The sequence below is a fragment of the Sapajus apella genome, unplaced genomic scaffold, assembly GCF_009761245.1.
Source record: "Sapajus apella isolate SASKATOON/1434 unplaced genomic scaffold, GSC_monkey_1.0 scaffold3, whole genome shotgun sequence".
NCBI classification, from domain to species: Eukaryota; Metazoa; Chordata; class Mammalia; order Primates; family Cebidae; genus Sapajus; species Sapajus apella.
In genome coordinates, this window is record NW_022436943.1 from 64124002 (window position 1) to 64137783 (window position 13782).

Below are 13782 nucleotides of genomic sequence, written 5' to 3' on the forward strand. Positions count from 1 at the left end.
AGGCGGGTTGGGGGGAGGCTGCTCTTGGGCTCCCAAGGTCCTGGATTCGAGCTCTGCTCGGCCACAGTGGGCTGTGTGCCTCTGAGCAAGTGACTTCACCTCTGAGCCTCGGTGTCCTCTTATCAAATGGGATTCTAAGATATAATTCAAAATTATGTTCTTGGGAATTCAATGGGCAGATCCTGCTGGCGTCTGGAGCCTGTCTATTTCATTTGACAGCAAATAATTGGTTTAGGCTGTATATATACTGATCTCTAGCAAGCGGGTCACAGAGCAGGGAATGGAGCTCCGGGAGGGCTGAACCGTGCCCCTGGGCATTGCGGTGACTGTGCCAGGGCTGGCCTCTAGGTTTACCACCTTCCCTGAGAACCAGAAAAATCCCCTCCCCTGAGCAGACGCCATCCCCATCCCTTGGGCTTATGGGCTGGGCACCTGGTTTGGCCCCCCAAAAGAGGCTCCTACCCGGTGCTCTTTTCTAGGCCCAGAAGAATGGCATTTCTGGATTGTCGGGACCCCCTGGATCATCTCCTCTGCTGAGGCACGAAGAGCCAGGCCTCCGGAGAAGGCAGGTGGGACAGGGTGTTGCAGGCAGAGGGAAGGGCTCCTGCAAAGGGTCGCTGCGGAGACAGAGCCGGCCAGGCCAGCTGCTGGAGCAAGCAGCCTCTCGGCTGTACCTGTGGAGGGCAGGGGGTGGACAGGTCAAGGAGGAGTTGGGTGGAGAGTGTGTGGCTGGGGACAGGCCTGGAGGTGGAAGGAAGGGGCTGGAGCAGAGAAAGGGGCGGCTGGTGGAGGGCGGTGAGGCTGGAGGGGCTGGGCCTGGTGCTTTGGATGAAGCAAGGTCACTTCGAAGACGAACTGTGGCAGCACTTAGCAAAGGTGATGATGCTGCATGATGACGAGGCCAGGAGCTCCCTGATCATCTTTGCTAAGCCCATCACCATGAGACCAGCCCCCAGTCCTGCCCTGGAATTTATTTAGGAAAAGATCTCAAGAAGTCAGGGTGGGGCCTGGAAGGGATGGGATCCGGGCCGGTGGAAAGCAAGTTCATGTCTTTGCACTGAAGATGGACAGCAGTGTGGGGGGCAGAGAGGAGGAGAGGGTGGCAGAGGAGAGCTCAGAGGGAGGGCGACAGAAGGGGCCACAGGGAAGCCTGGGATCAAGCACAGGGACCCACAGAGGACACAGGTGGGTGAGACCCTCAGCAGGCCATGAACGGCCCCAATCCCATGGCAGAGGCAGCCAAACCCCTTCCCAGAGATGTTTATAGAGACCTGGGGTGACTTTGGTCTTTTTCAGACACAAAAGTTCCTTCTGCAACTGAGAGTAAGTTTCTCAGCCTCCCGCCTCAGTTTCCTCATTGCATAACAGGACCGCTTTATTGCCCACCCTCAGAGTGTGAGGGTCGGATGAAGAAATTCACCTGTGTAGGATGCCACCTGTCCCCTGAATGTCTACATGTCTTGTGCCCGGCTCTCAAGGTCCAGGACAGGCCTGGCTGCAGCAGGTGCTGGATGGATGCTGGGGAGGAGAGGGGCTGTTACTGCATGCCAGCCTCTGCCAAAATGGGGAGCCCGGGGGGAGGAGTATGCAGGAAGGACTTCCTGGAGGAGGAGGGCTGGCAGCGTGGGAAGATTTAGATGGGGAGAAAGCGGGGCAAGGGCCTGGGGGTGGGATGTCTGGGGAAAGATGTCTGGGCAGAGTGGAGAAGAGGGGACGCTAGGATGGTAGTGGGGGAAGCATCTGCCAGGAACCAATGGTGCAAACAGTGTGTGTGTGTGCATGTGTGTGCTTGTGTGTGCGTGTGTGTGCATGTGTGCATGCATGCATGTGTGCGCATGTGTACATATGTGCGCACACGTGCGTATGTGTGCATGTGCACGGGTACGTGTGTGCATGTGTGCACACGTGTACATGTGTGTGCATGAGTACACGTGCACATGTGTACATGTGCATGCATGTATGTGCATGGGTGCATGTGTGTACGTGTGTGAGCGTGTGCGTGTGTGTGCATGTGTATGTGCATGTGCATGTGTACATGTGTGCATGGAAGTGCACACACGTGCCCGTGTGCATAGACATGCACCTCCTGCTGGTGTTCTATCTTTACCACTTTCCCAGCCTCCCAGCCAGAGCCCTGGGGCTCAGCTCAGGCCCTTACCCCCAGCCCCACCCGACCCTAGGCTTCACAGCCAGGGGCCAAGACCCCGGGAAACGCACAGCCCTTCGTCCCTCTCTGTCCCAGCCCCGCTGCCCTCCCAGAGCCTGCTGTTGAACCCACAGCCCTGTGAGTCTTTCAGATCCTGGCAGACGGTAGGAGCACGGGAAGTATTCTGAGGGAAATCGCTGCCCTCAGCTCCAGAGGCTTGTTCCAGCCTCCTGCCGGGTGCCCGGGGGTGGGGTGGGGGCAGATGTGATGCAGTTCTCCACCCAGCCCCTGATGCCCAGTACTGTGCGGAGCATGCGAGCCAGCCCTGAGGACTCCCACCGACCTGCGGGCTCGGGGTCCAGAGACGGGGCAGCTCCCAGGCAGGGGACGCAGCTCTGACATGCTCGGGGCTGGAGTTGAGCCCGGGAGGTCATGGAGCTGTAACCCCAGCTCAAAGACTGCCTGAGCGCTGGAACTACCTGAAAAAGGCACCTGGCTGAGACTGCGGGTGGGGCCCGGGCTCGGGCTGTGATTGCGGTCAGGGCTCCACGTGTGACAGGAGCGAGTAGGGCCAGGACTCAGAAGCTGGTGGAGTGCAGGCGCTCTCTCAAGTTAGGCCTCTTAGCAACCACCTTCAGCTGAATCTTGCTGGACCAGAAGCCGGAGCTTTGACCCCGCAGTGCACCCCACATGGGCCCTGGAGGGGCAGGCCAGTCATTCTTCAGCACCATCCTTTCGGCCAGGTTTGAAGCCTCCTGTGGACAAGGATCTGGACACAGGTCACAGCCCAGTCCTTGCACAAAGCCTGAACCTCTCCACCCGTCAGCCATCTTGGCCATGTCCCTGACCCTGACCCTGACCCTGACCCGGCCTCCCCTGCAGATCCACCATGCTCCCTCCCTAAACCCACCTGTCTGCACACACCTGGGCCAGGACATGGGCAGTCACAGCGGGAGATTGTTTAGGGGCCAGGAAGCCGGTAGGTGTGTGGCGGGCAGCTGCAGTGCACCTGTGCACTCACGGCCACTTCCGGGCAGGGAGACTGCAGGTGTGCAGTGGGGGCGGGGGTGGTCATCCTTGGCCAGGATGTGAGTCCAGTTTGTCTTCAGCTTGTGCTGGGAAGTGGGGTCGGGGAGGTGTGAGGCATCCTGGGGTCGTTGGTGGGTTAGACTCCTGAAACCCAGCAGGTTTCTTCTGTCTCTGAGACTCCGTTTCCCCTCCTATCGCTTGGGAAGAGAACGGGGTCTCCCCAGGTTTCCTATGTGGATGACAGATCAGGTGTGAATGGTGTCCTCGCTGTCCCTGTCTGACCCCACGCCCCTGCCTGTGTCTCCTCCTCCCTGGAGCCCATGTTGGTGACTTCCACATTTGGTCCCTGTGCCTTCACGGAGTACCTCCTGTGTGGGGAACCCGGGACCTGGAGCAGCAGCGAGTGGGGAGGGAGCTGATGGAGTTCCTGCGTTGATGGCGCCCACGGAGCCCTAGGAAAAAGGTATCAACTTGGATGGTGACCACACAGCAGGGCCACAGCTGAATGGAGGTGAGGACGTGGGGCCACAGCTGAATGGAGGTGAGGACGTGGGCCCACAGCAGCTGCCTCTGCTCAGAGAGAGCTTGTCAGGCCACATAGTGGCCCAGCTGTGTGTTGAAGGGTGTGTAGGAGCCCTCCTGAGAACAGCAGGGAAACAGGAGCAGCGAGTGGGAAGGACTGGGCCGGAAGCGGGAAGTGCCTGGGCTGTTTCTTGTGGGGGAGCGGGAGGCACCATATCAGGAAGGTGGCCCCCTGCGCCTCCCGGGCTGCACCTAGCCAGACAGGGAAGGGCCTGGGACCCTGCTGTGGGCGGTGAGTCCCATGCAGGCCCCTGAGGCCCACCCTGTCGTCCTGCAGGGAGCAAGCCGATCCCAGAGAAGGTGCCCAGCCCCGCCTGTGCAGCGTGGCAGGGGAAGCCAGCGTGACGGAGAGCAATGTCTTGGACCTGGCTCCACTGCTGAGGCTGCAGCCGGATCGAGGTCAGGTCCTTCCACTCCAGGCTCTTGCCTCGGCCCTCTTGGACTTTAAGGTGACATCACCAGGGTGTTGGGGGTCTCTGTGATCCTCCTACAAATACTTCTATTTCTTTTCTTTTTTAGAGACAGGATCTCGCTCTGACACCCAGGCTGGAGTGTGGTGGCACGATCACAGCTCACTGCAGCCTTGACATCCTGGGCTCAAGAGATCCTCCCGCCTCAGCCTCTTGAGTAGCTGGGACCACAGGTGGGTGCCACCAGGCTTGGCTAATTTTTACAAATTATTTACAGAGACAAAGTCTCCTATGCTGCCAAGGTTGGTCTTGAACTCCTAGGCGCAAGCAATTGTCCCGCCTCAGTGGACTCCCAGCTCCCCTGAGTCTATGGGGTTGGGGGGAGCACCACTATGCCTGGCTTATTTATTTATTTATTTTTGTAGAGATGGGGTCTCACTGTGTTTCTCAGGCTGGTCTGGAACTCATGGGCTCAAGCCATCTGGCTGCCTCAGCTTCCCAAAGTGCTGGGATTACATGTGTGAGCCACTGTGCCTGCCCACTTCTGTTTATTTTTATTAATATTATTTTGAGATGCTGTCTTGCTCTGTAACCCAGGCTGGAGTGCAGTGGCACGATCTCAGCTCACGGCAACCTCCACCTCCCAGGTTCAAATGATTCTCCTGCCTCAGCCTCCTAAGTAGCTGGGATTACAGACGTGTACCACCAAGCCCACCAACTTTTTGTATTTTTAATAGAAACATGGTTTCACCATGTTGGCCAGGCTGGTTTTGAACTCCAGGCCTCAAGTGATCTGCCTACCTTAGCCTCTCAAAGTGCTAGGATTACAGGCATGAGCCACTACGCCTGGCCTATTTTTTATTACTTTTAAAAATTTTATTTATTTATTAATTTATTGAGACAGGGTCTTGCTCTGTTGGCCAGGCTGGAGTACAGTGGCACAATCTTGGCTCACTGCAACCTCTGCCTCCTGGGTTCAAGCAATTATCCAGCGTTAGCCTCCTGAGTAGTTGGGATTACAGGTGCCCACCACCACGCTTGGCTAATTTTTGTATTTTTAGTTGAGACAGCATTTTACCATGTTGGCCAGGCTGGTCTCAAACTCCTGACCTCAAGTGATCTGCCCACCTTGGCCTCCCAAAGTGCTGGGGTTATAGGCATGAGCCACCACCTCCCACCTCACTTCTATTTTTCAAATGGAGGGTGATGCTTCACCCGAGAGTAGGCGCTTAATAGGCCAAAACATCTGTCCTGGTCCTTGGCTGGCTTTCCCCAGGGCCCGAGTGTCCTAGGGCCTTATGACTTCCTCTGTGAGCTGGAAACAGCCCCCCACTCCAGTCCCTCCAAGCCAGGCTTGCCTGAGCAGAGCAGTGGTAAGAAGCAGGAAAGAGCCAGCAGTCTCAGCCGTGAACGGTGGCCGGACCCGTGATTGACGTGTCAGTGCACTGAAAGCATCGCTTCCTCACACCAGCCTCTCCCTCTCCCGGTTTGTCCACTGTTTTGTGTGTAAATAAGGTTGTGCTCTTAGTCATACCTTGATTAGAAGGGAGATGCCCCTCCCTGCCCTCTCTCTTCTGTTCCACCTCCTCTGCTGAATGTTCAGGAGCTCCCTTCAAAAGACCGTCGGACCAAACGTTTGCTGAGGACAATACTGTGACGCCTTTAGGGACACCTCAAACTAGCATAGCTCTTAAATACTTGTTAAAAACGAGAACGCACCCCAAATAGAGTTTCATAGGATATACCTTTTTTGTTTTTTTTTGAGACGGAGTCTCACACTGTTTCCCAGGCTGGAGTGCAATGGTGCGATCTTGGCTCACTGCAACCTCCGCTTCCCCGGTTCAAGTGATCCTCCTGCCTCAGCCTCTTGAGTGCTGGGACCACAGGCACCTGCCACCACACCCAGCTAATTTTTGTATTTTTTGTTTTTGCTATGAATCATGCCACCTCATTTTTAATTACATACAAAGATCTAGCATGTCACCCAGAGAGCGTTTCACCCACTGCTCTGTTTTGCCGCCAAGCTTTCGTCTGTCTCTTCAGCAAAGATGAGGTGGATACCCTTTCCTCGAGGAAGAGAAACCCGTGGTCTTTTGCCAATAACACGAATGCAGGAAAGTCGAGGGGCAAAGCTGTTGCCATTGGCGTCTTTCACGTGAACCACACCACCAGGGTGCCTCTCTGTTGGTGATCACACCAATTCTTCCCAGGTTAGCCCCTACAGTCACCGTACCTGGGTTACCAGTGTCGCACTTGATGAAATCGGTGATCTCCCAGTCTCCGCCTCGATCTGAATGGGATTGTTCACCTCGATGAGGGGAGCAGGGCGGCGGATGGTGCCAGCATCAGGAGTCACCGAATGGGGGATTCCTTGTGTGCCTGCAAAGATCATTCTCACTTTGTACTTGGCCTCCTCAGGTGTGATGCGATGCCCAGCAAAGCGACCCTCGGTGTTGTAGATCAGACGGAAATTCTCTCCCGTCTTGTCAAAGCTGATGACATCCATGAACCCAGCGGGGTGGGTTATATCAGTTTGAATGTTGCCGTGGATCTGAATGAAGCGCTGCATGAAGATCTTGACTTCCTGTCCTGTCAGGCCATGCTTAAGTCTGCCCCTTAGGAAAATGATGAGGGGGAGACACTCTCTCAGCTTGTAAGGACCAGTGGATGGATGAGGAACAAACACCCCGGGCGATTTACCCAGCATCCAGTGCTTTGGAGCTGCCACCTGCTTCAGATGCTTCTTGGGACCATGCGCCATGGCTGTGTTAAGCGGGAAAGAGCAATTTTTGTATTTTTAGTAGAGACAGGGTTTCACCATGTTGGCCAGGCTGGTCTAGAACTCCTAACCTCAAGTGATCCGCCTGCCTTGGCCTCCCAAAGTCCTGGGATTATAGGTGTGAGCCACCACACCTGGCATCTTTTTAAAATCCAGTTTTTATTCAGCAAAATATTCTGAAAGATCCAGAGGGTAAGATGTGGGCAAAGCCCCTGAGCCCTGGCTGGGGTGGACTGGGTGGGGTCGCTTTTTCCCCTTACCCATCTCATGTGGGTCCTGGGCACCCAGTGACAGGCTCCTTCCCCCCACAGCCACCTCATGTGGGCCCTGAGCAGCCAGCACCAGGTTCCTTCTGCCCACACCCATCTCATCTGGGCTCCGGGCACCGGGCACCCAGTTCCTTCCCCCAAGCCTTGAGCCTGGCCTTGCAGCTCCTGCTGCCTCATGGCAGGTGGTGGTGACCACCCAGCCCTCACCCAGCCCTGAGTCCTGTGTGGAAGGAGACTCCTCCAGTTTACAGGGGAGGACACAGAAGCAGAGTGTTGTCACACTGAGGCCCCGGAGCAGCGTCTGAGCTGCAGGCTGGCCGCCCCCCACCCCGCTCTACCCCTACATTTCACTCGGAGACCTTCTTCCTGCTGAACGCAGCTGAGCCCTGATGCCCACACAGCTGTCCTTCCAGGCCCCAGGGGGCTGCAGACCCAGGCCCACCAGTCACAGGCCTGTCATCGAGGGGGGACGAAAGGGTCCAGGGGCCGTCCAGGGCTGGGGAGGGCCTTGCTCCACCTCTCTCTTGCATTCCCTGTTTGGCCTCAGTCTCCCATTCTCTGAAATGACCCTTTTGGACCACAGGGTCCCCAAGTCCTCTTGGCTCGGGGGGGACTCCCTCTCCCATCTGTTCCAGGGGGAGGGGCTACACTGGTCCTTGAGGCCCCCAGGCCTAGCAAGTCTGGTGTCCTTGGAGGTATGTGTCAATGAAAATCAAACTCTGTAAAGTATTTGAGACATTTATTCTGAGCCAAAGGTGAGTGACCGATAGCCCAGGACCCAGCCCAGGACCCAGCCCAGGAGACCCTGAGAACATGCACCCAAGACCGGCAGGCCATAACGTGGCTTTCTACATTTTAGGGGGACACAGACGTCAATCAATCCAGGGAAGCTGTAGAGAAAGGCAGGACCGTCAGAGGCGGGGATGCCTCCAGGTCATAGGTGGAGTGGCAGATTTTCCGATTGGCAGTTGGTTGAGCTGTTGTCACTAGAAGTTCTGGTTGAAGATAAGAGGTTGGGCAGAGCACAGTTTCCTCATGCAGATGAGTCCTCTGGCGGCGGGCTTCAGAGCTTCGGGGGGAACTGCTGGTGAATGCTTCTTATCAGACTGAAAGACTGTTCTGTCAGTGATTCCAGAAGGGAGGGAGGATGACACGGCCTGTCCAGTCCCACTTCCCAGCACAGCCTGAACTCATTTTTGAGCTTAACTTTGGAATGCCCTTGGCCAACGGGAGGGTCTATTCATTTGGCTGGGGGCCTTAGGATTGATTTTCTGGTTTCCAAATGAAATGGGAGTGGGGAGAGATGGGGTGGGGGCAGCCTGAGGCTCAGCCCTGGCCAAGGAAGGCCCCTCCATGCATTGGCTGGGTTCTGACTCCTACGGTGTTGCAGCCAGCAGGGAACTGGGACCCACGAGCTCCTCCCCTCCCCAAGCCTCAGTTTCCTTGTTTGTAAGATGCTGCCTGGGCCCCGCCTCCATGTAGGGCTCAAACAAGACCCCAGGCTCTCTTAGGAACAATGCCAAGGCAGGGGCCCCACAGCTCAGGCAGTCTGGCTCTTCGTGCTGACAGGGCAGGGAAGCTGTGGGCATTGTCCCCGCGGGGTGCTGGTCTGTCCCCTGGTGGGGCCGGGGGTGTGTGTCACCACTGGTAGGAGCCGTGCTGTTCTCACTTGTGAGTCAGCGGAGACGGGAACATCAATTTATTTGAGTGCCTGGTGCAGCCGAGTCCTCGGAGGACAAGGAGCTTTTGCCAAGCCTGGGCCGAGGGTGCCAGGGACGGGGGAAGGGGGATTGTGTCCAGGGACACAGCTTCAAGGGCACCTGTGATGTCCCCAGTGTCTACTGAGTGCCAGGCCCTGGGACTCAGAGAGGGCAACAACTGATGGAGCTACCCCTCAGGGAGTGCCAGTCTGATGGGGGCAGGCAGAGGAGAGAGCAGGATAGGATGGGTCCGAAGTCTCATGGGGTGCCCAGGTGGGCTGGATTTGCAGAGCATGGGCCGCCTGCAGTGCAGTGAAGGGGCAGCGGGGGCAGAAGACAGAGGTTGGAGGCAGGGTGGCATGGAGGGTCTTGAAGCAGGGGCAGGAGTTTCTCTGGGGTGGCCAGCAGAGGGCGCTGGAGGGTGCCTGGGTTCGGGATCCAGGTAGCGCTGACCTAGCCCCAGAATGGGCAGGTGAGGGAAGGCCACCGCCTGGTGGGTTTGGCTGTCCCCTCACCTGGACCTCGTTGCCAGCCTCTCCCTCGAACGGGTTGGATGCTCATTGATGTGGTGATGTCTAGGGGGAGGGTGGCCCTGGGCAGGCCTGTGAGCTGGGAGGCCTGGGCTGGGATCTCAGCTTTGGGCCCACCTGCACACGGGGCTCGAGACGCGGTGACCACTGTCTCTGAATGGCTGCAGGAAGACTGAGGGGGCACGTGGCTGATGGGCCAGGCTGCTGTGGGCAGAGTTGCTGAGAGTCTGCCCCTCCTCAGTGGGGGCAGCCAGGGTAGTGGGAGGGTGTCAGACGCCGACTCCCAATAGGTCCTGGTGGTCCTGCCCTGCCCCAGGGCCTTGGCACCCGCCCCATAGCCACGGAGACTAGGGGGCCCCAGGGGTTGGAAAAGGCAAGGAAACGGATTCTCCCTGGGAGCCTCCGAGGGGACCAGCCCCAGCTAGCGTGCCTGAGTTCTGTCTCTGGAGGCGTGTGCACCACGGGGCCTTCGTGTCCAGCTTCTTTCACTCAGCACGACGCCTTCCGGGTCCCTCCACACGGTCTCCTGTGCCCCTGCGTCGCTCCATTTCACACTGAGCAATCGGCCACTGTGGAGTCATCTTTAAAGCTGCTGAGGGACATGTGGGCGGTTTCCAACTGCAGCCATCGTGAGTAGTCGGGAGAGGACACTGAAGCGGACGGGTGTGGGGACTGCCCAGGCCGTTTGGGCTGGAGCGGGGTTTGAACCCCTCCTTGTGGGGCCCAGGCTGTTTTTGCCCACACCTCTCCCTGCTCCAGGCCTGCCTTCCTCTTGGGACTGATACCATGGCTTGGTGGCTTCATCCTCCCCAGGGTGAGCCTGCCCCTGAGAGTCAGCTGGGCTGGGGAGGGCGGCTGGGCCTCCTGGGGTGGTGGTGGCTTTGGCTGGGGCCTTGCCGGAAGGATGCGCTGTCTGAGGAGTGGGAATGGGAGGAGGCATTGCAGGCTGGGCAGCAGGTGGGGCTGAGCTGGGAAAAGAGGTGGTTGAGGCAGGAGGGGTCGGCCAGGGATCACCGAGCTGTCCTCCAGGCTGCACCCCGCAGGTGACCTTCCGGCCCGAGTTTCTAGAATTCACAAATCCTACAATTCTAAGGTCTCAGAGCTCTTGGATCTGCAGCTTCTCAAATGCTGAGGTTTCTAGATGTTAGCAGACTACGGTGTCAGGACACACGGGCGCTACGGTGCAGACCTCTGAGTGGGGATATGCGTCCCCCACCTGACTCACCCTGTGACGCAGATCAGCAACAGCCTCTCCAGCTCCGCCTTGGTGGCCCGCACGTTCCAGGGGCAACAACACTGATGGATTGCTCCGAACAGGCTGGAGATGAGCTGTGTTTGCCCCGGGTCCCTGCACACTGTCACCTCCAGCTGTGCCCCTCCTCCCCACCTCCACTCTGTGCCTCTTCACTGCCCGCATTGTGCCCCAGCTCAGCCACCCCTGTTTTCTCCTGCCTGTGGCCTACCACCCAATCCTGTGGCCTACCACAAGGAGGCTGGGCCCAGGTATGGCCAGAAGGACCCCCGGCAGGTTCTCGGGGTGGGAGAGAGCTTGTGGGGATCAGGGGCTTTGCAGAGGGAGAGGGAGGTGGCCCACAGCACCCCAGCTACTTGGCCAGCAGCAGGGAACCTGGCTGTGGGGTGGGGCCCCCCATGGGCCATCCTGGGCCAGCTGCCCAGGGCTACCAGGAAGACAGCTTGTTTTTAAGGAGGTCAGGGAGCAGCCTGCTCCCACTTCTTATCTTCCCAGATGTCACACCCCTGGGTCAATGCCTTGGGCCGGAATGGGTGTGATGGTGGGAACTGGGAAGCTGAGATAATACCAGGGAGGGGCCCACCAGGACTGTGGCCATGGGGACGGGGAGATCCTCACCTGGGCAGGCTGGGCAGCAGAAGGGCAGTCCCTAGGGGACGTGGTGAATGCCTCTGTTCTCTTCCCCTGACTTCAGGGGGCTTCTGTCCCACCTTACCTGGAAAAGGGGCTTGGAACTGGGCTGCTGAGCCTCAGGGACCCCAAACGGGACCCTTGGAGCCCTGGGCTTCCTGGAGTTGCTGGGACCCCACCCTGCCTCTGTTCCATCCTGGGGTCTGAGTTTCCTCTCTAGTGCCCCCCGCCCCTGGCCTCCCACCACGGCCTGGGAGTAGGCAGTGGGCCGGAGCAGGCCCCCCACTGTCCTCGTGGGCCCGGAAATAGCTGAGCGTGGACGGAAATAACCCTGGCCGGCCTCAACGCAGAACATGGAAAATTACACAGAGAACATTAGCATTCACCCGCCCTTGCCGCAGACGCCGTCTCATTTGGGAGGTGGGTACTTTTATTCTCATTTATAGAGAGGGAAACTACATCCCAGAGGGGAGGTAGACTTCCTGAGGTTTCTCTGTCAGCCAGCCAGGCCCTGGGACACCTGTGCTTCCCCGACACGGCCAGATCTCCACTTCTGCCCCCACAGTTCCTGCTGCGAAGATGCCCTTCCAGATGCAAACTCCTACTCATTCCTCAAAACCCAGCTAAATGTCGTTTCCTCTGGAAAGCCTTCCCCAACTCTCTAGCAGGCAGCTGAGCCCAGCTTACATTTCTGACAGGCCATCACTGCCCGGGATTGGAGCCGTGGGCTCCTTGAGGGCAGGGATTGTGCTTCATGCATCCCGATTCCATGCCAAAGCTTATAGTAGGTGCTCAATAAATGCTTGCTGAATGATAGATGGGCTGTGTGTGCTGCTAAGTTGAACACCTCACCGTTCCCCACAATTTTATCCCAACAACCCAAGCAGTGAGCATGGGTGTGGCTGTTTTACTAAGCCGCAGACAGGCTTGCAGAGGCGGCTTGGCCGCTTCAAGGCCACAAAACAGCCAAGGGCTGGACCTGGGATTTGGTCCCAGATTCACAAGCACGGATCTTTCTGGAGAGCCCACTGTATATCTCTCGTGGGCCCAGGTGGGCCTGGGGGTGGGCAGGATCACGCAGCCTGTCCTCCTGCCCTTGCACCCGTGGCCCCACGGACCCTGGGCTGGCTCTCAGGTGTGGCATCTCCACCTTCCCCCACAGGCCCGGCACCTGCCCTGTGGGGCTGTCATCGTCTTCCAAGCGTTCCCACACAGATGCGCAGATATGGTGGGAGCCCCTTCCCTCAGGCTGGCCCCCAATTTGTCCCCTTGGGAGGTCCTTGGGAAGCATTGTGGCCTGAGGCTTCCTGTGTGAGAGACTTGTGGGGGTCACGCAGCAGGGGAAGAGGGAAGGGAACGGAGAGAAGGTTCTAGGCCTATTGCTAGGAAGGAAGTGGCTCAGGCCTATAATCCTAGCGCTTTACGAGGCTGAGGCAGGAGAACCCCTTGAGCCCAGGAACTGGAGACCAGGCTGGGCAGCATGTTGAGACCCCATCTTCACTAAAAGTAAAAAAAAAAAAATGAGCCGACCATGGTGCCATGTGCCTGCCGTACCAGCTACTGTGGGCATTGGGGTGAGCGGGTCACTTGAGCCCAGGAGGTCGAGGCTGCAGTGAGCTGTGATGGCATCACCGCATTCCAGCCTGAGCGACAGAGCAAGACCCTGGCTCAAAACCAAAAATGAACAAAAGAATGAAGGTCCTGGGGTTCTGGAGTTGTCTCCATCTTTCCGGCTGCCCCCATCCAGCAAAGGCCTATCGGTGAGGCAGAGTGAGCGCTGGACAGGTGGTGGCAGGTGGCCTGCAGCCCTGGGGCAGGAGTGGGCCAGAAAGACCCCTGCCCGGCCCTGCTCTGGCTCCCCTGAGAACCAGCGGCCACACCACCTGCTCCCTGGGGCTCCCTCACAGGAGCTCCCAATGGCCTCTCCAGGAATCTGGGGCCTGGGCCTTGTGCCCATCTGCCAGGCCAGGCCACCCTCAGCTGAGCTGCAGTGGGCAGATGGACACACCGGCAGGGGCATGGCCCAGCCTGTGGGCCAGGGGCTGCTGGACACTCTTCCTCTGCCTGTCCCTTCTGCCTGATCCAAGGGACCAGAGACCACCAAGTGACATGCGCCAAGCACTCTCTCCCTCGCTGCTCTGGGGCAGGTGCCAGGGCTCTGGCTGGCAATGTGCAGGACTGCCTGTCAGGACATCGCCACCCTCAGGCTGCTTTCTTGCTCCTGCGCACACAGCAGGCTCAGCTGCCAGGCTGTGTGACTTGGGGCAGGGGGCTCTGACCTCTCTGGGCTCACAGGTGGTGGATGAGGTTTTTAACCTGGGGACCATGGATGGCTGTGGGGGCTCTTGGCTCCCCCGAAATCCCGGCAAGTGCAGCCTGTGCACCCAGAAGGAGAGGCAGCATCCCAGTGGCCCCCTGCCCCCGGCGCAGCTGCCTGGCCCCAGCCACACTGCTC

The 13782-nt window shown here is 58.3% G+C and overlaps 1 pseudogene; it reads right to left on the bottom strand.

Annotated features, from left to right (window-relative positions):
* Positions 1 to 6106: 6106 nt before the first annotated feature.
* LOC116534218 lies at positions 6107 to 6928 on the bottom strand (annotated as a pseudogene).
* Positions 6929 to 13782: the final 6854 nt, after the last annotated feature.